Raw genomic sequence first — 25555 nt, 5'->3', positions numbered from 1 at the left:
CACAGCATTATTTACAATAGCCAAGACGTGGAACCAACCTAAGTGCCCAGCAACCGATGATTGGATAAAGAAGATATGGTATATACACACAATGGAATACTACTCAGCCATAAAAAAGGGCAAAATTGTCACATTCACAACAACATGGATGGACCTTGAGGGTATTATGTTAAGCGAAATAAGCCAGACAGAGAAAGACGAACTCTGTATGACTCCACTCATAGGTGGAAGTTAACATATGGACAAAGAGAACTGATCGGTGGTTACCAGGGGAAAGGGGGGGTCGGGGGAGGGCACAAAGGGTGAAGTGGTGTGCCCACAACATGAAAAAAAATAGATCAGGGCTAGAGATGTATAATTGGCATCTCTGTTTTTTGGGGTGATAATGGAAGCGCTAGAGCTACCTAGAGAGAAAAGCAAAGCTCAGAAAAGAGGGCTTTGCAAGCAACAATTCTTTGCAATGTGATGAGGACTGAAGCCTAGAGAACCGTCAACTGATCAGATGAACAAATATGTTCTAGTGTGTTAGTAAATCCTAATGTTACCTGTGCAGAGGTGGCAGGTGAGCTGTAAGATGAGCCTTCCTAGGAAAATGTCTCACTCAAAGGAGTAACTGACGGTGGAAAATCTGCTTCTGTGATAGGAGTTTTGTGGCCCTCTTAAATCCCATCGCCTAGGTAGCTGCCAGCCACACACATCCATGGAGCTTCCTACTATAATAGGATGTGGTGTTTAAAGCTCATTCCATGTGAAATTGCTTTCAATTTATTTTTAATGAACTTATACATCCAGTATGGGCATTGGAGACTTCCAAGAAGACTGAAAACAATCTAAGGCTAGCAATAGATTCCTCCAGCAATTGGACCATAGCAATTTACTGAAAAAATAAAATCCCAAAACTTTTTATTAACATGAATGTTTAGGGGAAACCCTGTGAATGCTCTGTGTTACAGTCTATGGATCTATATCACCAGCTATTATTTCCCATAACAGAAATAGAAGATGCCTGAAAAGTTCAAATGAAGAAAAATCACACTTAACCTTGCACTTGGTTTTCTCAGAGTGCCACGAAATTCTCCCCTGAATCTATATTAGACTGAAACTCTTGTTAAAGTTGCATCGATTGTACTCACAGTTAGATGCTCTAGTCAAAAGAGTTTGTCTGCCAAACCTGCTTTATTAGCCATGAAATGATTTTCTTTTCATGCATTATTGAAAGCCTTAAGTTTAATAAAGTCAAAGGCACAAAACTCTTCGAAATGGGTACAGCTGATTTTTGTGATTCAAGGGAGAAACTTTCAGAGCAAGTGTGGGGAGCAGGGAGAGGCTGCATTGCTGCATCAGGGATGAAAGTAGGGGAGGGGTCAGCCTCTTGGTTACACCTCTCCTTTCTGTGTTAGAAGAAATAATTTTTTTATTCTTTATAATGCTACTTTTCTAATTTATTTCAGCTCAACACTGAGATTGGAGAATAAGAGAGAGATAAAAATGTGAGGGAGAAATGTCAAAATGCTAGAGTTTAAATAGTGCTATTTTACCTCAGTTTAAGAGAGAAGGACATATCATATAAAACAGACTTCAAGACAAAAAGTATTACCAGAGATAAAGGAGGGACATTTCATAATAATAAGATCAACACACCAGGAGAACATAACAATTGTAAATGTTTATGTGCCTGATAACAAAGCTTCAAAATACGTGAAGAACAAATCTGTCTCTCAACAATTGATAGAACCTCTAGACAAAAAAAATTAGTAAAGATATAAATTATCAGAACAATACTATCAACCATCTTGACCTAATTGGTATTATAGAACACTACACCTTAAAATTGCAGAACGCGGGGCTGGCCCCATGGCCGAGTGGTTAAGTTTGCGCGCTCTGCAGCAGGCGGCCCAGTGTTTCGTTGGTTCGAATCCTGGTCGCGGACATGGCACTGCTCATCAAACCACGCTGAGGCAGCGTCCCACATGCCACAACTAGAAGGACCCACAATGAAGAATATACAACTATGTACTGGGGGGCTTTGGGGAGAAAAAGGAAAAAAATAAAATCTTAAAAAAAAAAAATTGCAGAATGCACCTTTTTTCAAATGTGTGTGGTATGTTCACCAAGATAGATCATATACTAGGCAATAAAACAAGTCTCAATAAATGTCAAAGGATTGAAATCATATAGAGGATGTTCTCTGACCATAATGTATTTATATCAGAAATCAGTAATAATACGATAACTAGAAAAATTCAAGATACTTGAAATTAAACAACATACTTCTAAATAAGCTATGTATCACTGAAGAAATCAAGAGTGCAGTTAGAAAATACTTAAAGTGAAACGATAATGAAAATGCAACATATCAAAAATTTTGGGATATGGCTAAAGGAGTACTCAGAGGGAAATTTATAGCTTTACATGATTACATTAAAAAAGAAAAAGTCAAAAAAGTGTAATAGGTGTAGTCCTATCCTCATTAATTTATTTAATAAATTAACATTGAGCACTTAATTGTTGGGTATATAATACTGAGCAGGACAGTCATGGTCCCTGCCCTCCTGGTGGCCACAGTCTACTGAGAGAGGCAAATGATAAATAAGCAAACACAGATAAATATAAAATTAAAATTATGATAAGTGCTATGAAGGGAAAGAACAGGGTACCATGGGGGAAGGTGACCTAATTTAGCTGGGAACATAAAAGAAAGCCTCTTAGAGAAAGCAACATTTAAGCTCAGTGGGGCTTGTGTTAAAAGCAGGAGATAGTCAAGCTTTGAATGAAGGGAATGTTCCAGGTGGAAAGAGCTGTGTGTGAAATAGGCAGTTGGATATATGGGTCAGAGGATCAGAGGAGAGCCTATAAACCATCTGAACAGGCAGGATTCTGAATTGCTGATGTAGCTAAGAATTATATGAAATAATCTATTTTCTGTGCATTTCCCAACTCCTCTGTTTTGGGTTCCCCGGGGGTGGTTCCTCTTCTTCCAGCCCACCTCAAGTATGAGCAAAGACTCAAAGATGCAGCAGGGCTAAGGGCCAGGCAAAAATGTCTGGTGAGTGCTTGCAGAGTGAGGTTTTGTGGTCTCAAAGACTAGTTAAGAGCAGGGTTGGAGGAAGGGTGAGCAGAAGATGAAAAGTCAACTTGGATGGGAGAGGAGGGAGTGGAAGGACTAAGTGTCTTTTGTTCGAGGGAGAAAGCTCTTCTCGCATCATGCAGGGACCAGGGAGTGAGAATATAGACCTGCCTAGAGTGTGGACCCTCCGCTGATGTGGGGGACCATTCATGATCCCCAGTAATGGATGCTTGTTAACCCTGTGAACACAAGTCTGGGGACTGGGACAGAACGTAGGGCAGCACCCTGAAACTTTTTGCTCTCCAGTCCCTTTTCACTCTTAAAAAGTATGGAGAATCCCAAAGAGTGTTTTTTTATTAATTATATCTATAGTAGGGTTGCCAGACAAAATATAGAATGCCTATTAAACTTGAATTTTAGATAAATGACTTTTTTTTAAAGATTTAATTTTTTTCCTTTTTCTCCCCAAAGCCTCCAGATACATAGTTGTGTATTTTTCGTTGTGGGTCCTTCTAGTTGTGGCATGTGGGACACTGCCTCAGCGTGGTCTGATGAGCAGTGCCATGTCCGCACCACGGATTTGAACCAGTGAAACACTGGGCTGCCTGCAGCGGAGCGCACAAAGTTAACCACTCGGCCACAGGCCAGACCTGATAAGTGATTTTTTAATATAAGTATGTCCCTTGCAATATTTGTAATTTTTTTCTTTTTTACTAAATCTGGCAACCCTAATCTATAGATATTTACTGAATTAGGAATTAAAACTGAGAAATTTTAAAAAATTACTTATTAATTAAAAATAACAATAGTAAATCCACTACATGTTAACATAAATAATATTTTTTTATTAAAAAACTCTTATTTCCTAAACAAAAAGTTATTGAGAAGGGCAGCATTATTTCACATTTTTGCAAATGTCTTTCACTTCTAGCTTGATAGAAGACTATTGGATATCTGCTTCTGACCAATCTATTGTGATATATTGTTTTGGTTGAAGAATGTGAAGAAAATCACCTTTGCTCAGGAAAAAAGAGGAGACAGTTGTGGGTATTCTTCTTTGATACAATAATAAAATTTGCTAGGGGGTAATTTATAAAATTACTTGCAATGTGGAATCTGAATCTATATCAATGAACTTTTCATACTCAATTACATTCAAATCTATTGATCAATCTTGCGCTTTGAATAGCTCTTTTACTCATGCATGATTTTATAACATCATGCATTGGTCATTTGGAAAATATTGGTTCACTCAATTGGGGAGATTTTCCAAGTGTTGGCACATTTCATTTTATAATATCAAAAAATCACATTTGTTAATATTACCACCAATTTCTTAGAAAGGTCTTAAGCATTAGGAAACTATCAAACTTAAGGTTGAGGATACAAGTTTTCCAAAACTCTAATTTTCGCTTGAAAGCTCAAATTTTGTCATTGGCTACAAACACTGTTTTCATTGAAAGGACAGGCTCACTTGTTCATTTCCAAAATTTTGTCTTCCAAATATGCAATTCTGAATATCTATGGCTTGTCAATAAGTCATTACTTCAAGTAAAAATGGTGTTCCATGAAAAGAGTGTCTAGTTTAGCTTGCAACTCAAATAACCACACGAGAGCTTTGCTTGGAAGCAGTCACCACACTTGAGGATGCAGCAGAAGTGCTTTTTGGGTACTTCCAATTTCGACACATAGAATTTTTAAAAAATGTGTGTTTGTGTCAAGATTTAATAAAATTTTAATAATTCTTACTCTTTCAAAAAGCATATTCTTAAATGAACTTGGCTCTGTTTTTTCCACGAGGACATGGTGGTGAAGAACATAGTGCTCTGTTAGTTTGGTGCCACTGCCTCAGTGCAGGCTTAGGCACCAGCCCTTTCACTCACTGTTGCTTTTGTATCATTGGGGAAAACGTCAACACTGCAAAAAACACAAATAATGTCTCAGTAAATTTATGAAAATAATTTTGACCTTGTGGACCTCCTGAAAGCATCTCAGCAACCTTGAGGTGTCAGGGGACCACATCTCGGAAACCACTGATTTATGGTAACTAGAAAGCCTTGGCCCCTGACCAAGGTGGAACAGAACAGAGCTGGGTGGAAAGGCTCCTCTGAGTAGGGCCAGTGGTGGACACACCACCATCAGAACAGAAACGACTTCTGGCTTATTTAAGCAGAAAAGGGATTACTGAACAGATATTGGGTAGAACATAGAATCACCGGGAGGCCTGCAGAGCCAGGCTTATAAATTGGGTAGAAAGAATCAAAAGAGGCTACGAGCCCGGACCCTGAGCCAACATCTCAGCTGCAGTCAGGTGAGGGGAGGACACCGCTACTGCTGCTGCAGCTGCTGGTGAGCACAGCGGGTGGCATCTTGCATCGCTGGTACCCCAGCCCTGGTCCCTGGAGGCTGCTGCCACAGCTGTCATCTCATTTTTGTCACCTGGGAAGAGTTCGACTGAATCCCTGAATGCAGCTCTGAGTGGTTGATCCTGGGTCGCCTGCCTGTGCCCTGGCTGCTCAGGAAGCTGGGGAAGCTGTTATGACCCTAGACCTCCAGCTTCTCTGGCAGAGTGGAGCTCTGCTTCCAACCAAGACTTATAAGAAGGGGACTCTCCATGAGCAGGAAAGAGGTTTGGACGCTAAGCAGCCTAAAAATGACAATTGCCAGAGCCCGTTTCAGCTGGAGCCACACATTTGGTAGTAATCAATCAAGTGTTGATCACTCTAGAGACAGGGTCAAAGAAATTTCCAAGGAAGAGAGAATTGAGTGAGACAAGAATGGGGCCTGGGAATGAGCCTTGAGTCCTCCCAGCATCTAAAGGCTGAGTGGGAGAAGAGGAACCTACGAAGATCAAGAAGGAATAGCAAGAGGAGAGCAGAGGAGTGTTGTGTTTCAGAAGCCAAGAGGGAAGTGTGCTGTGAGAAGGATGGAGTGGTTAAGGGTGTGGAATCCTGCCCAGAGGCCCAGAAAACTGTGATCTGAGAAACGTCCATCAATGATGAATTACAAAATGTCTGCAGGTATGCTCCCTTCCCAACCCTCCCTTCTCTATCGCACTGGAATGTGAATTATTGTCACCTCTCAAAAAGTCAGGGAGATGGGGTGTTATTTATTTCATCAAATGTAGTTGTTCCAGAAAAAAGAATGTGGGCATCATTTGACATCATTCTCTAAGCTCTAAGCAATCCCTTCTGCAGCCGGGTGCCCAGGCTGAGTCTTTCACTGACAGGAAGCTTGACAGACAGCACACGGAAGCGACAGAAAGATCTCTCTGCCTTAACACATTTGCAAATGGTTGTAATCCATTCGATGACACTTTTCGGAGCATTGCACTGCCTGTGCTCACTGAGCTCTGTGTTTGCTATTTAACAGAGGATAAAACAATAATATATGAGATAGAAGACATATAAAAACTTAACAGCACATACAAAGCAAAAAGAGGCATAGGGGCTGGCCCCATGGCCAAGTGGTTAAGTTTGTGCTCTCTGCTTCCGAGGCCCAGGGTTTTGCTGATTCAGATCCTGGGCACGGACATGGCACTGCTCATCCGGCCATGTTGAGGCAGCATCCCACATGCCACAACTAGAAGGACCTGCAACTAAGATATACAACTATGTACCGGGGGGGATTTGGGGAAATAAAGCAGAAAAAAAAAAAAAGATTGGCAAAAAAAAAAAGAGGCACAAATGATTGTAGCCCCACCTCGTCTCTGGCACTTGTTTCTCTAGGCTGTGGTCTCTGGAGCCCCTCAGGCTCTCTGCGTGGGGCACTCCCTACTGCCCCGACCTTCCCTACTCTACCCCGGACCTGCCTACCGCCTGCTCATCTTTTAGGTTCCAGCTTAGACCTCAGTGCTACCATGCAGACTCTGACTCACAAGTCGGCTTAGGAATCTTCCTGTGTGCCTTGGTGACATCTTGACTTCTCCATTTTATCCCTTACGTGACTGTTTACTGATCTTCCTGGCTAAGTGGAAAGTCTTAAACTTGGAGCCTTGTTTTTCTTATTTACCAATATAGGGCTTTCTTACAATTGCATCTCCAGCCCCTGGCACGTAGTACATGCTTGATAAATATTTACGGAATGAGTAAGTGGCTCAATGACTGAGAGAATAAATCAAGAGCCTGTAAGTACTGACAAGCCACAGCCCAGGGGAATAACCTGAGCTCGGTGAAGCATCAGAAAGGCCTGTTGGAAGACGAAGTTCTGTGCAGGCTTACGGAGGCAGACGGACCCAGATTAGCAGGGGCCAGAGATGCCAAATTAGACAGTTGATACCTTTTGAGTGGGATGGGGAAGGATTTGCGTTGCTGGAAGGAAGTATCTATTTTGGGTAGTAACTAGTTTTCTGAGTATTCTAGCTGCTGCCGGGAGAACGCACTCCTTCCAAGCCGGTGCCACAGTGTGCTGTGTAAACGCGCGGGCAGAACAAGCCCCTACCCTTCTCTGCCACCTGCCTGTGTCAAGGCTGCAGCCCTGCGTGGCAGTGGTGGTGGCTGGAGTGGGGTGCAGGTGCCCTACGAGAAGGGTCCAGCTCCGTTGGCCGAAGGGCTCTGCGATGTGAGGGAGCCAGCCAACCCTTGGCCCTGTGACAGGAGCGCCATCTGCACTCCGGGTGCCTCGATTTTGCAGCTGCCACAGCCTTCTCGGGCAGATTTGACACAAGCTTAGCAAATAGCTTTTCCAGGAGGTTTGTAAATTTCCAATCTGCTGTGCTACGTTTTCTCCTACAACTGCCACCAGCCAAATGTTAATTTGGATCCAAGACCTAATCAGCGAACGTATGGGCTCATCACAGAACTGGAAAGGAGACTGGGCTCAGGTGGCCCTCTGAATGGACTGTTCCTAGAAGAAAATTTACGTAATTGTCAAACCTTTACCAGTGTGTCTGTGTTTACTCAAAGATGTATTCCTCAGACATTGCATGTAAATTGAATTTTTGTTATTTCAATTTAATTTTCAGTATAAAATTAATGCAATCCTTAATGTCATTTTAAGGAATTCTGCAATGGGTATTCTTTTTGCTAAAGTGAAAAATGACCCTCAATTTGTCTTTTAGATAAATTGTATATAAATGTGAAGGTATTTCTATTTGTATGTTTGTGTCTTCTGTGCGCCTGGATTGAAGATCATATCTCCTTTGGAAAAATGCAGAAAATGTTGGCTCCAGACTAGCTTTAAGATTCCATGCTTAATGTAAAAGAGAGGGAAAGGCTGAGTTATATGCACAAAGTAGCTGGCGCCCAGATTTCATCTTCATTGTTATCCATACACATCATCCACACAACAAAAGACATACAAGCAAAATTGCACAGCATGCTGGGATGAATACATTCCAGCTCAGAACTGCATTTCAAATACAGCTTTCTGATATCTTAATACCCATGGAGGTTAAAAGTATTTACTAACTGAAGAACTAGGGGATTTCCTTGCTATTCCCGGACAAAATGCAAGATGGAAAAGACAAGTTTATAAACATACAATAGAAAACATCCAGGTTGAGTGGAGTGTCCCCAGCTCCTGCTCTGACTGCAGTGACCATCCCTTCCCTCATGTCCGTATGAGCTAACAAGCAGCTTTTGCTGGAATTAGCCTTTCAAATGATATTGAGTGTAACTTAGGGAGCCAGAGTAATAACACCTTAGAGTAAGCAGCTAAATATCCAAGTTCACACAACTGTGTGGAGGCAGAGAGACCAGTCAGTTGGGGCTCCAGGGAATCTGGGGGCACCCCTAGAATTGTGAGCCAAGAGAAAAGTGAGTGTATTTTGAAGTTCTTGGAGGAATTTGTGTAAGTGAATATTTTTTCTCTAGGACTCGTCTCCACACTGGTGCTCCTGGTGGTCCCACAGACGTGCCCCTAATGGTGACAGTGCATAAACTGTAGATGGCAGCTTATGGCAGGAGCTGTATCTAATCTTGTATCCTGGGCACCCAGTCCAGGGCATGGCACAGTGCAGGATGCTTGTTGAACAAATGAGCGGAAGAACAAATGACCATATGAAGACTAGTTTAGGCTGTGACAGCGCGATGCAGTACTCTCTAAGAGGGAGAGGCAAATGCATACATATTCTGTTCAATTATCGTGAGGGAGATTACAAAGGTAATTGGTATTTTTTCATACCCCTGGCAGCAGAGAGGGTTGAAGGGACTTGACTCAGGCAGAATCAGTCATTCATTTTTCTTGGCCTGATATGCAAACTTTGGGAAAGGTGCTTGTCTTTTCACTCTTGTGTTGCTAAACGGAAAGGTGTGACTCCTGGGTGGCTGTCCTCCCTGGGTGCCTGGAGAAAGCAGTGGAAAGTAGGTAACAATGTAGCTCACCCACAAAATGAGGGATGTAGAGCTGACAGTGGAGAGTGATGGAACCTGGACATGTCACTTGAGCCTTGGATCCAGCTGTTCTTAAAGCTATCATGCTTCAGGATGAGCTGGTTAGGTGGCCTAACGATCTTTTGATTAAGCTATTTGAACTGAGTTTCTGCCACTTGCAACTAATAAGCTCTGGATAATTAATTTGCATTTTCTGATTTTTAGGTAGTGAACATACATTGATTTTATAAAATAAGAAAAACCCCCACAAAAGTGAACACACATACCCACAGACCCATACTTAGATCAAGGGCTCTGTTCCTCTGATTTCTGAGACAAGGAAAGTGAGTTCAGGGGGCATCCTCACTTGGCTTCATTATCTAGCTGTGTAAAATCTGATTTCGGGAGTGGACAGGCATCAGATTACTGGATGCCCCTGTACCTTTGCAGAGAGATAGTGACCAATCTTCAGAAAATCCAAATTGAAAAAAGTCAGGGAAAAACAAACCAGGAAACTACCATATAGAAACTTCTTCCATTGGATGGGAAAGCTTCCTGAGTCATAGCCTTAGTAAACTTACCTTTGGAACCTTCCCACTCAAGACAGTTGTTTTTATTTTCTTAAGGGAGTCTTTTGAGGAGCAGAAGTTTTAAATTTGATCAAGTCCAATTTATAAATTCTTATCTTTTATGGTCAGTGCTTTTTGTGTCTTATCTAAGAAATCTTTGCCTACCTTAAGGTTGAGAAGGTTTTTCTCCTGTGGTTATCGTTAGACATTTCGCTGTTTAACTTTTTATCTTTAGGTCTATGATCCTTTTCAAGTTAAATTTTTTGTATGACGTGATGTAAGAGTCAAGGTTCATTTCTTTTCCCATATGAATATCCATTAATTCCAGCACCATTTGTTGAAAAGATTGTCTTTTCCTCATTGAATTACCTTGCCAACTTGCTTGAAATTATATTTCTGATTCTATTATATTCCATCATTCTGTACGTTTATCCTAATGCCAATAGCACATTGTCTTGATCACTGTGAGTCTTGAAATTAGATAGTGTATGTCTTCCAACTGTTTTCCTCTTTTTCAAAATTTCTTCAGCCCTTACAGGTCCTTTGCATTTCTATATAAATTTTAGAATCAGTTTGTCAATTTCTAAACTCTTTTGGTAGAAATTGACAAGTTGATTCTAAGACTCAGCTCGATTCTAAAAAATTCATATTGCATTGAGTCTATAAATCAACTTGGGAAGATGTGAGCTCTTAACAATATTGAGTCTTCTGATCCATCTCTTGATTTATTTAGATCTTTGATTTCTCCAGCGATGTTTTATAGTTTTCAGTGTACAGGTCTTACACATATTTTGTTAAATTTATCCATTGGCATCTTATACTCTTGATACTACTGTAAATGGCACTTTTAAATTCCAATTTCCAGTTGTTAGTTGCTATTTATAGAAGTATAATTGATTTTTGAATATTTATCTCATATCCTGTGACATTGCTAAACTCACTTAGTTTTGGAAACTTTTTTTGGTAGATTCCTTAGGATTTTCCATGTACATGATCATATCATCTGTGCATAAAGGTAATTTATTTCTTCCTTTCCAATCTATATGCTTCTTAATTATTTTTCTTTATTCTTATCAGTTTGGAGTTCCAGTACAACGTTGAATAGAAGAGGTGAGAGAGGACATCCCTATCTTGCTCCAATATTTGAGAGAAAGCATTCAGTATTTCACCATTGAATATAAGTTAGTGGTAGGTTTATCATAGATGTTCTTTATCAGGTTAAGGAGGTTTTCTTCTATTCCTAGTTTGTTGAGTTTTTTTTAAAATTCATGTATAGGTGTTGAATTCTGCCAAATGCTTCTTCTGTATCTATTAAGATGATCATATGAGTTTTTAATTCTGTTAACATGGTAAATTACGTTTTTTGATTTTTAAGTGTTCAATCAATTTTGCCTTCCTGGGTTAAGCTCCACTTTGTCATAGTATATTATCCTTTTTTTATTGTTGGATTAGATTTTCTAGTATTTTATTAAGAATTTTTACCTTTATGTTCATGAAAGATATCGGTCTATAGTTCAATTTTCTGTTTTTGGTATCGAGGTAATGTTGACCTCATAAAATGAGATAGAAATTGATTTTTTCTCCTTTTTTTCCCCCTGAAAGATTTTATGTGGGATTGGTATTATTTCTTTTTTAAATATTTGAAAGAATTGGCCATTTGATCTGGAATTTTCATTATGGGAAGGATTTTAATTATGAGTTACTTTTCTTTGATACAGATATTTTCATATATTCTATTTTTCTTGTGTAATTTTTATAATTTGTATCTCTCGAAAAATTTTTCCATTTCAACTAAATAGTCAAATTAATTTGCACATAGCTGTTCATAATATTCCCTTATTATTTTTTAAGTGTCTTTAGGATCTTTACTGATGTCACCTCTTTCATCTTTCATGATATTGGCAATTCTCTCTCTCTGTGGAATTGGGTTATTAGAGTGAATTATCTTTGAAGATAGGAAGCAGGAAGTAGTGAGCACAGGATGAGAATGTTTGCAAATGCAAGCACTGAGGGAGGAGGAGTAGGGATATTGGTAATGACAAGGAATACAGCCTTGGGAGTGATTGGCAGAGGTTTGGTAGAGGAGAAGGTCATTGCAGAAAAGGAGGTCGAGGAGCTGAGAGGCTAGAGTATTGGAAGGAAATTTCTGAGAATAACGATGGGAGGCTTCATGGAGATGAAGATAGTGAGCCCAGCACTGAACTCTTTAAGGAATGAAGGGCGTGACTTGGAGGTCTGTGTGAGGGGAGCTACTGGGTAGTATATTCTGGCATGAGAGTCAAAGGAGATGGAGGTTTTAGGAAGGGAGTGGGGAACAATTGCCTGGAAATGCTAATGAGGAGTGGGAAGGACTCCTCTCCCTCCTCCAGGCCCAATGGGAGTCCATATCCTCAAGGGAGAGCCAGGTGTCCATCGCAGCAGGAGGGTGACGGGGCTGTTTACAAAAGAGGGTGAGGACCTAGGGTTGCTGGCTGAGGGCAGCTGGAGTCCCAGAGGACGCAGGGGACGATTTGGGGATGGACAGCGTGACAGAAGGGAATGTAACAGCGAAAAGGGGATGAGGGTCTGGGGGCTTAGGAGTGACCCGGGGTCTTGGCTTTTTGTGGTGGCCAAGGTAAACAGGGGTGGAGGCTTGGTGGGACCAACCTTGCTGGGCACTGTGATGGTGAGCCTGTGAGTGCTGAGTGGAGCTCTTGGGCCCTCTTTGCTGGTGGTGGAGTTAATAAACATTTGAGTGACAGGCACCATGCTAGGAAAGATTTTCCCTTCATCGCCACATTTGTTTCAACCTTTAGCAGATTAATAAAATGAAGCTGCAATTGATTTTCTGAAGATAGTGTCCTAGGACCCACTGAGGCCCCACAAGCACCTAAGACTGGCCCATTGAGTTACTGTTTGAACAATACAGTGCTCTGTGGCACACAGGGCCCTTAGCTGCCTCTGCCGGGGGAAGCTCCCTAATGCCTAGCTCCTCAGGGCCCATCTTCCCCAGCTTTTGGATGTTCCAGCATTTCTTTCTGCTACATATTTTTTCATACAGATATGATATCTGCTGGTGGTGTTTCCATTTGCTTTGCTGTTGTCCTGCTCCTCTCGGGAAGGCTCAGGGAGTCTCTAAGAGTTTAACCTGTATCCTAAATAGTTTATTCCCTTCTCTAACCACCTAGGGCTCGCACTGCTTGCTGGAGTTAAATGCTTTCCTCTTTCTTTCTTTTCCTTTGCTTTATGTCACAGACTTTTAAAAAAATGTATTCCTCTTGACTTTGTCTTTGTGATCTCCCAGAGAGAAAGATAGGAAATTAATGAAGTCTGAGTGTGCTCAAAAACAGCCATTGATTACACAAATCATGACCATCCTCACCTTCCTGTCTCAGATCATCTCACCCAGGAGAGCCTCCCTTCAGGCCAGCATCCAGTGCAGGCCTGGTCTCCGTGTGTTATCGGCTTGTCTCACTCTCCTGTAATTGGTCTTGTCTGAGCTGCACCTTCCCTTAGTCTCCCATAAGTAACAATTCCATAAAATGATGTGTGTATTTCCTCAGGACACAAGCCCCATCTCATCTCCCTTCATAATGACTGCATCATCCTGAAACTTGGTATTTTACACAAATTCCTGGTGTTCCATCCTTAAATTGATCCAGATTTCCCTAGCTCCTTGGTCCAGTGGTCCCAGTCTGCAAGGGCACTTCCTCCAAATAGTCTCGTTAGAGACCTGTGAGATTAGGTTTCAGAGGTCACCTCTCAGGAATTTCCCAGATCCCAGCTACTTCTGGGAAAGTGTTTCCAGGCTTCTCTCTGATCGTTCCTCACCTTTTCTCTTAGGTTTCACTGGGTGCAACTGATCTAAAAAACCTTCCCCATTTCCATCATCCTCTATGTCAGCCCATCCTGTGTTCTGAGATCTCAACTTTCCTTCAAAGGAAATCTGTCTCTTTCTATAGTTTAATTGGCCTTTATTTTTGCTTTCATTCTTTCACTGCTCATGTCCTGAGAGTAAGAATGAGGCATGTTTTTCAAACTACTCCACTTCTTCCTTGATTTCTTGAGAAAATCTGGTTCCCAAAGTCAGATTCCATGCATAGGTTCTCTTGGTTTCTTCATGAATAAACTCTGTCACTTTACTGTGGGCGAAGCTAAATTTGGGTCTCTGAAAACTCAAGCCATAGTTGGAGTTTACATCAACAAATCAGAGCCAACTCGAGGCCACATTAAGCCTCTTGAACCTGTAGCAATGCCACAGGAAGTTAAGTCTGGTGCTTTCACAATCTAGCCTTTTGGCACTGAGGACAATTTGATACAATCTAAGAAGAGAACCAAATGCAGGGCAGCTGACCTTGTACTTGATTGTCTATGTCTGGTACACAATTTAAAGCCGGAACCACATGGATGCACTATGATGACAAGAAACTCAGCCATTCAGTGCATGTGGGGAACTGAGGACCCCCAGGCTCTGCTGGCTTGGGTATACACTGGCACAGCCTTTCTGGAGAGCAAAGTCACAGTACTTGGTGAAATTAGTGTTCATCTGCCCTTCAACACAGTAGTTGCTCTCTAGAGAAATTCTCATGTAAGGGAACATTAAAGCATTGTCCCTGGTGAGGAGTTGGAAGTAACAAGGATCCTCCATTAAGCGATGCATAAGTCAAGTGCATCTTAAGAAATATTATACTGCAGCTAAATCTGCACATTAAAACTAGAAGATTATAAATGCAACATGGATGCATCTTTAAAACATAGTGTTGAATGAAAAAAGTAAGAAACAGAATGAGATACTAACATTTTAATACTATCCATGCAAATTAAAATCACCTTATATTTTATAAGACTTTGCATTTTTAAGGATATATATCAAATTCTTTAGGATGGGTTGGTATTGGGGGAAAGGGAGTGAGCATGGAAATTAGGGATTGTATTAAGCATCTTTTTACTCTGATGTTTGAGACAGCAAACAGCTCACCAGGGAGTGTAACTTTCACATGCAAACTGGCCAATTCAGAGCCCATACCCCATCCAGCTCCTTTGTGGGGCTGTCACAGGGCTCACACTCGGGATCACTCTCTATTTACCTCATTACTCCAGGGCCAGGTACCAGACACTAGAGACAGCTCCTAAACTTCAGAGCTTGCTGAAATTATTCAAACTAGCCAGTCCTAAGCTTGCTTATCCTGCTTTGCCTCCCCACGAAAATCACAATAAAGGCTCTTGCCCACATCATGCCCCTGCTTCCTTTGCCTCCCGATGGACACTGGTGCTTCCCGTTTGGCCCTGCACAGCATGGCATGCCACCTGTTTCTAGGGATCTATGAGTTCAAAAACTTCTTCCTTCATGATAGTCATTTCTGTGTCTATGTATCTTACCATACCTGATTAAAACAAACCCCACGTAAATTTTAAAACAGGGATAAATTAAAAAGTAGCAGAGAGGGGGTCTTGCTTTGACCGTTGTGAAAATGAGCCATGTTAAAAAAAACTCCTGTGTGTCTCCTTTATTTTCATATTACACTCCATACTTCACTTCTGACCACCAAATGTGTGGGGTTTTCCCCACACCAAGCAATTCTCAGATTCTCTGCACACAAGCTGGGTGTCCTCCAACTCAATTCACTATCTACCTGGAGACAGTGTCAAATCCTACAGATTAAGGACTCAGTCCAACAAGACTGCCCTGCCACTAACTCCCCCACTTCAGATACCAACCGAAAGTCCAAGTTGTTACCTGTGCTTCTGACTAGCTAAAAATCGAAAGTTCCCACAACCCCTTCTTCAGGTTCAATTAATTTGCTAGAGCAGTTCACAGAACTCAGGTGTTTTACATTACTTACTAGATCATTGGCTCATTATAAAAGTATTTAACTCAGGAATGGGCAGATGGAAGAGACGCATATGACAATGCATGTGGGAAGGGGCACAGAGCTTCCATGCCCACTGTGGGCACTCCTCTCTCCCAGCACCTCCACGTGTTCACTAATCTGGAAGCTCTCTGAACCCCATCCTTTTGGGTTTTTATGGAGGCTTCATTACACAGGTGTGCTTGATTAACTCATTGGCCATCTGTGATTAACTCAACCTCCTGTCCCCCCCCGGAGGCTGGGGAGTGGGGCTGAAAGTTTCGACCCTCTAATCACATGCTTGGCTCCCCTGACAACCAGGCTCTGTCCTTAAGAATTTCCCAAAAGTCACCTTATTCACATAAACTCAAGTATGGTTGAAAGGTGGGCTCAGGTGGGCTTGATATGAATAGCAAAAGATACCTTGATCGCTCTTATCACTTAGGAAATTCCACAGGTTTTAGGGGATCTGTGCCAAGAAGGGGGTTGAAGACCAAATACGTATTTTTTGTTATAAAGCACAACATCGTGGTCATGAACTGAGAAGTATGATTTAACCCAACCCTCTGCACTTAAAAACCAAAAGAGAACAACTCCACCAAGGAAACCCCCCAAGAACAGTCTGCTGACCTGCCCCCAAATGCAAATTCTAGCTCTATTGTCTGCAACGTGCTTGTCCACATGCATCAAAGCAGACCGTCCAGAGTTCACCAGACAAACCTGTGGTTCTGGCTATGTTCGCAGAGCACTAAGACCAGGTTAAGAGAATCAAACAAGTTCATTTACCGCAGGGCTGCTCAGAGTCTGTGGTACATTGTGCATCTCCAGGAGGTCCACATAATAGGAAGTATTTCTGGAACCAGCTGTATCTTGAAAGGCTTCATTTTTGTGTAAATCTAGCATGCCGTGAATCACAGTTTGGGGACTATTGTGCTAGATGAGGGTAAACTGCTGCATGAAATGAGCGAGAAGATCTTGCCCCACACTGGAGAGACTTTAGGCAATCGTCTGGCCAATCCTCAACTTTCATTAGGGGAGGCGTTGTAAATGACACAACTCAAGACACGTAAGAACTGAAAGACCAAACTAGGACCTTGGTCTTCTATTATGTAGGATAGCACTCTATTGCATGGTGATAAGCATTGTGAAAACTGTATTAACTAGACTCTATCAACTCTAGTATATAATCTGTAGCATTGCATTTGATGATATGTTTCTGACAAAAGTTTCTGATTTTTTGATACAATAAATACAACCTGGTTAGCTTATATGGTTGGAAGTTAGCCTGTTTTTATACAAATTTCTCAAACTACAAGCTCTATCAGAGTTAAATATTTACTTTTTGGGACACTTTTCTGTTGTCATTTCTCCACTGATATTGATTCCAAAATCATGTTTTAAAGGTTAACTCTCTGTTTTTCTTCATTTCTACCTGCTTGGGATGATCCTAAAGGACAAAAAGACTTGAATTGAAATGTTAGTCCTATCCACATCAATAATTGACTGTTATTTTAAGTTTGGGGGAAAAGAAGAAATTATTGGGAAAATCTTGTGTGACTATCGTGAGGATTAATAGAGTTAATGCATGTAAAGTGCTTGAACAGGGCTTAGCACAAAGGAGGCACTGTAGAGAAATGTTTGTTAAGTAAATGAAATAAACATTTAAAAAGCAAGGTAGACATTGGCGAAGTAAGGACAATTTCTTTAGTCTCCAATGAATACAAGTTCCACAGAAGACTCTGAGAGAATAAGCAGTTTTCTCCTTTTTCTAGTAAAGAAAGAAGTAAGAGTCTTTCAGTCCTGACTTTATTTTATTTTCAACCAAGGAAAAACCTTTCAACAACCTCAAAGCTTTAAATAAAACTAGTTTCTTTGAACAAGACTTGTTATTACTTGGACAGAAAAATCGAATGGTTTTCATTACTCACCAGCAGAGAAACCACATGATTGGAGGGTATAAGTATTGCCTGTTAATAGGCTCTCTTACTTTGAAGATGTTGGCTCAGGCAGCCTTACAAACCACATCTTCTTCCTCCAAGGAACGTACATTTTCTTCATTTGTCAGAAACGAAATTGAGTGGAAAGCTTCTGGAATTTACTGTATCCGGTCTTGCAAGCTATGTCCTAAACTATCCTATCCAGTGAATTCTAGTCCCAGATGCATCAGTTCTTGAATACTGTGTGTTTATGGCATAACTAGTAATTGAGAAGGAAGAAAACTACAGACTTTATTTTCTATACAAACAAAGATTTGTTGAATGTTGAAAAACTGGACTGGGAATATAAAACTTGTAATGTAAATCCGTTATTTTTGCCAGCACCTAGGAACTTTTTTGTCACCATCAGACTTTTGATGGCAAGTTTTCATAAATAGATGTTGGGAGATCGACAGGCAAGGTTTGATGAATATTTTATTCTGTACCCAAAAAAGGCATTTTTAAACCACCAATTTTTTCTGTGAGAAAAAATTCTGCTCTACCAAAGAGAAAGTATTTCAGAGAGAATAATTTAGGGATTCCAGGGGCCTCAGAAACCATCAAAAGAGGCAAAACAGAGTTATATAGTGGCCACAGAGCCCTTCATTGCCTTGGAGAAAAAAAAGCAAATGCATTTTATAAGGAAAATTAATTTCAATATGACAACTGCATCTTGCTTATTTTTCCATGTTCAATGTTTTATGGAGGTAGGCCTGCACAACAGCCTTTCTTATGTGCATAATATTTCCAAAGTCTTTAGGGAGAGAAAGAAGTTATTTCTGACCCATGATTCTAGGTCCAACATTCCATTTCTCATATGATACTAAATGTGCTTAAAAATAGAGATCTCAATCTTTTTGGAGATGGTACACCCAATTGGTTGACTTTATATCTGTCTCATGCCTTGCCACTTAAATCTCTCATGGAAATGCTCTCTGATATTTTAAGTTCATTTTGTTTGGGTAGTCCCCCTGATAAAATATCTTTTAGAAAATCGTCATTGTAATTGTTGAATATATCCTGAGTAGTTCCCAAGATTAAAACTGGAATGACTGGACTACTTAAACCAATGCTTTCCCTACTTATTCGCCTTGGGGAACTCTGATTTCTTCAGCGCCAGCAGCCTTCATTGTGGGTATTCTGCCCCTTCCTTGGCAAAACTATTTCAACTGGAACTTCAAGTGAAGAGCTGGCCTTCTGAACATTTCTGCTATATTGGAGACTTTTCCTTTTCCTTTAAAATCCTGTGGTACTATTTTGGTTCCTCCTCACCACCATCATGCCCCCCTCCCCCCGCCCCCGTTTTTAGGAAGATTAGCCCTGAGCTCATGTTCGCCACCAATCCTCCTCTTTTTGCTGAGGAAGATTGGCTCTGAGCTAACATTCATGCCCATCTCCTTCCTCTACTTTATATGTGGAACACCTGCCACAGCGTGGCCTGATGAGTGGTGCATAGGTCCGCACCCAGGATCCAAACCAGCGAACCCAAGGCCACCGAAGTGGAATGTGTGAATTCAACTGCTGTGCCATGGGGCCAGCCCACTATTTTGATTTTTAATAGCAATAATGAATTTGTATTATTTTTTCAAGTCCTAGAAAGTAAGATTTGTGGTATTTCCTTGGTTCTAAGATGCCCCAATCATTTCGTGGAAACTTTTTGGGAACTGTATGTCTCAAATAGGAGATATCTCCCAATTTCAGAAAAGTTAAATTGTGGGGGAAAAAGTATGTTTTATAAGAAATACAGCATATGTCCTGACATGGGAAAATGTTTGATGGATATTTTTAAGTGAAAGAAGCAAGTTGAAAGGCAGTATTGTTAGCTAGGATAACAAACAGACCCCAAACGAACACAGTAGAACTATTTTTCTTCTTCACATAACAATCCTGAGCAGGTGAACGACTTCTTGAGGTGACTCTCCTCCACGTTGTCATGCAACGCTCAGACTGAAGGAAGCTCTGTCATCTTCATCATGTGGCTGCCTCCATCCCAGCCAACCAGAAGGAAAAAAGAACTTGAAGCAGCGTGTATGGGAGGTTTTCATAAGCAGGCCTCGAGGAAGTGCACAGGACTTCTGTTCATGTTCCATTGGCTACACTTAGTTACATGACTACATCTAACTGCAAGGCATGCTGGGAAGTGTATTCTAGATGTGTTCTTAGGAGAAAGAGTGAACACAAATTGTACTGTAGAAGTCTCTGATGTGTGTGTGTGTGTGTGTGTGTGTCTTATCTTAATTAAAAATACAGAAACGTTAGCTGTATTGGTCAGGGTTCTCCAGAGAAACAGAACCAGTAGGAGATATATACATTATTGTGAAGAATTGGCTCAGGCAATTAGGGAGGCTGAGAAGTCCACAATCTGCCATCTGTAAGACGGAGACTGAGGAAAGCCTGTGGCATAATTCAGTTCAAGTCTGAAGGTCTGAAAACCAGGAGAGATGGAGATGAGTAAATCTCAGTCTGAGGGCAGGAGAAGATGAGATGTTCCAGCTCAACAGTGAGGCAGAAAAATAAAAGAGGAAATTCCTCCTTCCTCCACTTTTTGTTCTATTCAGACCCTCAGTGGGTTGGGTGATGCCCTCCCATGTTAGAAGGGCAATTTACGCTACTGAGTCCATGGATTCAAATGCTAGTCTCATCTGGAAACACCCTCACAGACACACCCAGAAATATTGTTTAATTTGGCACCCGGTGGCCAATCCAGCTGACACATAAAATTAACCATCACATTAGCATATACATAAAATAAATATGGAAGAATATGAATGAAATTACTTATGATTTCCTCAAGCAGGTGGAACATGGGAAATTTTTATTTTTATTTTTTTATTAAAGTCTTAAAAAAATCCCAAACATACTACTTTTGGAAGCAGAAAAAATTGATAGTTTTTTTTTGATAATATAGAAGGCTGCAGGGACCCTAACAGTGAAATGGAAATACCTTCTCTCTATCTAAAGTTTCTAAGGCTTAGCATCTGGTTAAGACTGCAAACACGTTTAGCTATTTTCAAGCAATATTCTGGTCCCTGTTGATTCAGTAGGAAATACCAACGTTAGTCTTCCATAAAACTTATTAAGGTATGTGTATTTATTATTCCTCAACTTGATTCTTTTTTGCCCCAGGAATGAACTTGTCTCTCAGAGTTGTGTGAAGAATTAACATGGGGTACTGGGCAGTATAACATGGCAGCTCAAACGCAAGCTTCCAGGTAAAGAGATGACCTGATACTAAGAAGGGACCAAGATTACAAGCCACTGACACGTTCTAGTTCAGTGACCTCAGACAAATCACTTAACCGGATTTCTCAACCTTGCCACAATAGACATTTTGGGTCAGATAATTCTTTGTTGTGGGGAATGTCCAGGGCACTGTAGGACGTGTGGCAGTGTCCCTGGCCTCTACATACTAGATGCCAGCAGCACATACAACCTCTTCCCCAAGTTGTGACAACAAAAATGTCTCTAGACATTGCTAAAGGACCCCTGGGGCTCAAAATCACTGCTGGTTGAGAACACTGACTTAACCCCTAAGAATCTCAATTTCCTCATTTGCAGACTGGGGATAATAATACTTTTCTAGTATAATCAGTAAGGTAAGCAACACTAGCTTTTATAATAAACAATCCCCAAATCTCAGTGACTCAGCACAATAAAAGTTTATTTTTCCCTTGTCTTCCACCAGTTTGAGTATTTGTGGTCTGGTGGCTTTCTTCGTGGAAAATTCAAAGACTGGGCCCCTTCCATCTTGTGGCTCTGCCCTCCTCTATCTAGGTCCTTGGAGTCCTCTGCGTTCAGCTGAGGGATGCAGAAAGAGATGAGTCATAAAGAGCAGGAGATTATTACGGGCCGGGCCTGGAAGAGGCACATACTTTTCCTGCTTACATTGCACTTGCCAGGGCCGGGTCACGGGGAGATGCCTGACGGCAAGGGGTGCCAAGACGTGGAGTCTAGCTGCGTTCCCGGGAGCTGGCCTGTCTCAGCAGAGAGGTTATGTACTGCTTGTGGAGCGTGTACGTGTCTGAATGTCTCAGGTTTCACTCGGCAGATGGAACAAGAGGTGACATTGACCCTGACATTGGAAATTCTCTAGATGAATAAAAGCTTTCAGTCCAACAGCCATTCAAAGTCTCTCCCAGGTGTTTTGTGAGTCTCTAGGGAGAACTCACAGCTACTCAGGAAGAGTCTCCTTAGTTCTTTTGCTTGATCTTCTCATGGAGCCCAGGCCGCACAAGCCCCTGAGGGAGGCCAGTGGCCTCTGCTGTTGCTGGTGACCCTGAGGGTCACTGTAAATATTCAATAAGATTACCTTTTGGCCTTGTTCCCAACACAGACATAGATGAAAGGAAGTTAATCGTGTCAATTCTCTGTTTTCTTGTTTAACCTGAGAGATGACTCAAGGGTCATAAGGATTTAGGAGCTTGTTTTTCAGCAGAAAAAGAATGCCTTCAAGGGTCATCAGATAACCAGCCCCCAGCTGCCAGCTGAGGCCCAGAAGTCAGATTGCCCAAGGGCTTATCAGGAGTGAAAGAAACATGGATTACTCCTTTGTTTCTCTGAAACTCCTCCTGCCAAGCCCCTTAGCTCTATAAAACCCCCTGCTTTCTTCTCTTGTTAAGGCAAATTTGAGAGATCCTATCCTCCTGCCTTCTCATTTTGGCCAATTCAAATAAATGTTTCTCTGTCTCCAAACACAGATGTCTCAGCAATTGGCTTACTGCACATCGGGCACATGATCTGAAGATTAAGAGGTTCAGCATCAAGACCAGGACCTCTGCCACTGCAGCTGCTTCCTGCAGCTTTACAGCCCCTGCCAGACCCTGCTGCTGTGCTGTGATATGGACACAGAGGCAAAGACTTCTCTTACCCAGCTTGGCTATTCTTGGGTGCCTCAATCTCAGTTGTGTCCAGAATCTCACCTGGACTTTTGTTCAAGCTGCTCCTTTGGTTTTTAATCCCAACCCCTCCCCCTACAGGAGGTCTAATCTAGTCTGTCAGCCTGCTCAGTTGGCAGGAGGTGGCCGGGGTGAGGAGAGTGTAGTGGGACAAAAACTGGCCCTTTTCCTTTCTTTGTTCTGCTACACAAGTACCTCTGGCACCCAAAACTCCTCTCCTGCCATCAGCTCATGCAAATAGACACCAAAGGGGTCACTGGCCCACCTGGTGACTGGTGGTTCTGCAATAGCAACCTGGGTTGCCTCAGCCAGGACTGCTGCATATATGTTAAATTTAGCAGCATCCTTCCTGAGATTCCCAGAGTGCACTCAAAAAGAAAGATGCTGCCATAAAGAGCATCTAAATGAAGCAGAAGACTTTATGGGGTAAGAAGGCGGCGTCTATTGTGTCTGCCCAGTGACACAGACTTATTGCTGTTTTAGTTCACAGGAACTTGAGGGCTCTTCAAGCATAGTGACACTTTGGTTACAGCAGATGAGGCACATGTGATACGTCAGATGCTATTCACACTTAATTAAAGACAGCTTTCTAAAATAAATCACCACCAGCAACGGATCTCAGGGAAATTAGGCCACCCACCCCACCTACTTGCTCACTCACCCGTCCTCCAACTTCAAATGGGTACTTATCTCAGTCACCTAATTAGATTAACAAGTATTTTTAATGAACTCAGCTTCCATCAGCTGGAATAAAGATCATATCTGAGATTTACAAAACTCAGAAAATTTGGAGTTTGATTTTGTAATGATTCAAATATTTTTAGTGGACTGTAAATTTAGTCATTTGGTAAGAAAAGATGAATGCAATTGGTTACTCTCCTGTTCTCGCTCAGGCTGGTTTCTTTTGACCCCTGCAGTTGGCTGTCCTTGCATTTTAATTGAGTTGGCTACTTTCCAGGCCACTGCGATAACAAATAGGATAACATTTCAGAGTGTTTCTGTGACTGAGGAGATACTGCTCCTTGATGCCTAAGGGCAGGAACGACTTTTTTCTTTTAGTGGGGAGAAGAGTTTAACAGGAATGCGTGTATAAGTGAATGAGGTGTGTACGTGTGCATGCGTGTTGCGTGAGTATACGCGTATGACTGTGAGTGTGCGTCTGCACATATGTGAAGAGCGTGAATGAGTACACATGCGTAAAATATGCGCATTTGTGTAAGTGCGTGTATGACTGTGAGTGTGTGTCTGCACATATGTGAAGAGTGTGAATGAGTACACATGTGTAAAATATGCGCGTTTGTGTAAGTGTGTGTATGACTGTGAGTGTGTGTCTGCACATATGTGAAGAGTGTGAATGAGTACACATGTGTAAAATATGCGCATTTGTGTAAGTGTGTGTATGACTGGGAGTGTGTGTCTGCACATATGTGAAGAGTGTGAATGAGTACACATGTGTAAAATATGCGCGTTTGTGTAAGTGTGTGTATGACTGTGAGTGTGTGTCTGCACATATGTGAAGAGTGTGAATGAGTACACATGCGTAAAATATGCGCCTGTTTGTGTAAGTGTGTGTATGACTGTGAGTGTGTGTCTGCACATATGTGAAGAGTGTGAATGAGTACACATGTGTAAAATATGCGCATTTGTGTAAGTGCGTGTATGACTGTGAGTGTGTGTCTGCACATATGTGAAGAGTGTGAATGAGTACACATGTGTAAAATATGCGCCTGTTTGTGTAAGTGCGTGTATGACTGTGAGTGTGTGTCTGCACATATGTGAGGAGTGTGAATGAGTACACATGTGTAAAATATGCGCCTGTTTGTGTAAGTGCGTGTATGACTGTGAGTGTGTGTGTGAGAGAGAAAGAGGATAAGTGCTTAGAGAACTTAAAAAAATCAAAGAGCTGCCTGGCCTTAGCTGGATCAGTCAATGCTCCTTTTGGAATCATCCCAATCTAAGGCTTTATTTTAGCTTTCACACACCTTTGAATCAGTTTCCTCATTGTCTTGGGAGGGGAGTGAAGTCTGTTCACTCTCAGAGGCTCTCGGGTGTGTGTGACTCTCAGGGCTCTTTAAGAGACAGGAAACAAGGGGCTGGTGTGGATTAATCTGGATTCACATCAATCTCTACGCTTACCCTGCATCCCTGTCCCTGGAATAAACAAACAGAGGCAGCTTTCCCTCCCCCTGAGTCTAGCCAGTCCTGACACTGAGAAAGCTTAGGAGAAAAGAAAGAAGAGGGAAAGAGACTAATATTTCCCAGGTCCTGTGTTTATTATTTGACAGGCATCATGTTACTTACTTTGTAGGTGAAGAAATTGAGGCTGCATGAGGTTAAGTGCCTTGCTCTAAATCATACACCTAGAGAATGATGGGGCCAGGATTCAAATCCAGTCTATATCCTTTCCACTAACCACATTGCCTTGCAATATCTTGGGGGAGACTCAGGGATTTTTTATTTCGATTGTGGCCCAAAATCTTGGTCAACACTTTGGTTAGATCAAATATAGCTGAAATGATCATAAACATCTTTGGGAAAAAAAGAAGAAAGAAAGAAAGAAAGAAGAGAATTTTAAAAAAGCAAGATCACAGACTCTTCCTCTGCACAACTTAAATGTAAAAACCAGCAGAAACTGCAATAACAAAACAACTCACCAACACACTAAGCAATGATGGGCTCACAAGTTCATGCCACGAGCTCTACAATGAGATGATCAAAGAAAAAAATGGGAGATTCTGGTGCAGCTCAGTGAGGCTCTGTCCCAACCAGCCAGAATTATTACTGGGGAAAGAACGTGAATCAGTGCCATTCTGAGAGCTGTCTAGTCCTCCCCCGAATCTGGACAAAAGTGGTCTGAGGGAGTGGAGAGGAGAAGTACGGAAGCGTCAGAGAAGGAGCAGAGTCATCTC

Source organism: Equus asinus, chromosome 16 (assembly GCF_041296235.1).
Source record: "Equus asinus isolate D_3611 breed Donkey chromosome 16, EquAss-T2T_v2, whole genome shotgun sequence".
In the NCBI taxonomy this organism is placed as follows: Eukaryota; Metazoa; Chordata; class Mammalia; order Perissodactyla; family Equidae; genus Equus; species Equus asinus.
The sequence above is the reverse complement of the archived record's forward strand: the minus strand, read 5'-3'. Positions refer to the sequence as shown.